Source organism: Pteropus vampyrus, unplaced genomic scaffold (assembly GCF_000151845.1).
Source record: "Pteropus vampyrus isolate Shadow unplaced genomic scaffold, Pvam_2.0 Scaffold567, whole genome shotgun sequence".
NCBI classification, from domain to species: domain Eukaryota; kingdom Metazoa; phylum Chordata; class Mammalia; order Chiroptera; family Pteropodidae; genus Pteropus; species Pteropus vampyrus.
Genome location: NW_011889348.1, coordinates 240,685 through 242,683, shown reverse-complemented (window position 1 = coordinate 242,683; position 1,999 = coordinate 240,685).

The window sequence follows — 1,999 nt, the reverse complement described above, 5'->3', positions numbered from 1 at the left end:
ACGCTCACCAGGCACGAGCATGTCATTGTCAAGTGCACAGCCAGGAGAGCCCCCCAGCCCTCTGGCAGACACCTCTCCCCAGGGACAACTGCCCCGAGCCCCACTGAAGATGGCCGCGGCCCCGTGACTGTCGCTGGTCACCTCCATCCGGGCCTGCTCCGCCCTGCGCAGTCCCAGGCACAGGCGGGGTCTTGTGCAGCGCCCTGCGTGAGGCCGCCGTCCACCCGCCACGTGGTCCGACCCCTGTATTCCCGACCTGTCCCCCGACCTGTTTCATTCCTCTGCGTCGGGAGGCAGCAGAGGGCACAATCAGCCTGGCAGGGGCGGGCGCGCCTGGTCTGGGCATTTGGGATTAGGTCTGTGTTGGGGTGTCGGGTATCGGGAGGCGGATCGGACACCCCGGGAGCCATCTGATACCAGCGCTGTCCTGCACGACCCCGCCAGTTCCGAGGGGTGCCAGCTCCAGCCACTTCTAGGACTCAGGAACAAACCGGCGCCCATGGAGAGTCAAAATCGAGTGCCACTGTGCACATAGAGCCGGCAGCGGCTCCCTGAGGACAGCCTGGCCCGGGCCTGGGGGCCCCTCCCGCGGCCCCTCCCACCGAGGCCGCTCCTAGTGGCCGCAGCACCTGGCCGCGCCGGGCGCCTGGTTCGCCGCCAGCTGTGCGCGTCCCCGCGGCGTCTGCTTCTCCGCCTTCTCCTCCGCCCTGCGCACCAGCTCCTGCGCTGGGACCCACGCGGGACGAGGGTTGCTGGGGGGCGGGGGAGACCCCGGCCCAGCAGCCCCAGCACACAGGGCCGTCCCGGGACGCCAGCCCTCCCTGCCGCTCTCCCGGAGCCAGTGACTCTCCTGCTCCCCGTCCAGGCCCCACAGACTTGCCGCTGGTCCCAGGACTCCGGGAAAGCAGACCCTTGGCGGTGCGGGGGTGGGAGGGACAGTCAGTCACTCACCAATTGCATCGAAGGCCGCGGTCACCTGGTGGTTCAGTCTGGCTGAGGTTTCCATGAACAGCAGACACTGGCTCGCGGCGAACTCCGCCCCTTCCTGGGGAGAACACCCCGGACACGCAGGCCGCTCAGGGGAGCCGTGAGGACGCTCAGCGCCCACAGCCGCGTGTGGCCGGTGCCACCACGTGCATTTGGGGGTTTTTTTCGTTAGGCGGTTTCCAGCTTTTCTGAGATCTACCCAGTTGCCTTCTAAGGCGGACCCGCCAGCCAGGTGTGGCCAGTGGAGAATCAGGGCCTCTGGCTCGTCCTGCCCGAGGGCTGTGTCCCCGTGCCCCTGAGCAGGGGCAGAGTCTGAGAAGGCCACTCCTTGGCATGACCCCTGCCCCCACGGCTCCCTGGCACCTGTGGGCTCTGAGACTCGGGCAGACGCCAAGCGACAAGGGGGGAAGCGTGGAGGGGCAGTGGGGACAGGGCCCTGGAGGAGCCCACCAGACCTTCCTCTGGTCCCTCCCGGGTCTCCCACATGGGTCAGGCCTGCATGGAGTGACAGACACCGCAGAGCAAGGGCGAGCTGGCCAGTACCGGGCTGCAAGTGTGGCCCGGAGGGGAGAAGCACTCCCAAGAAGGCCAGCGGGTGAGCGAGGACTGGGGACCCCCGTGTGGACCCCTCCCCCAAGCCTCCCTGACGCAGCCAGGGGAGGAGTGACCCTCAGGCTCCACAGCATCGCACCGCAGTGGTGTCCTTCCTGTCCCCCGGCCCACAGACTGCAACTCCTCCCCACTGAGCTCGGCCAGTCCCGCCGTGGCTCTGCCCTCCCTGTGCTCCCCGTCCTCCCGTCCCCAACCTGCCCTCTGGCTCTCCACGCAGAGAGCCCTCGGGCCATCGCTCTGGTGGCCAATTAGTTTGCAAACCCCCGTCCCCTCCCACTGGCCACCACATTCAGCGATGGCTCCCCCAAGCCCTCCCCAGAGGGCTCACGCTGATGCCGCCCTGTCTTCCCCCTGCCCTCCCCCCACTCTCCCCGGAACCTTCCTGCCGCCTGTCTGTCTT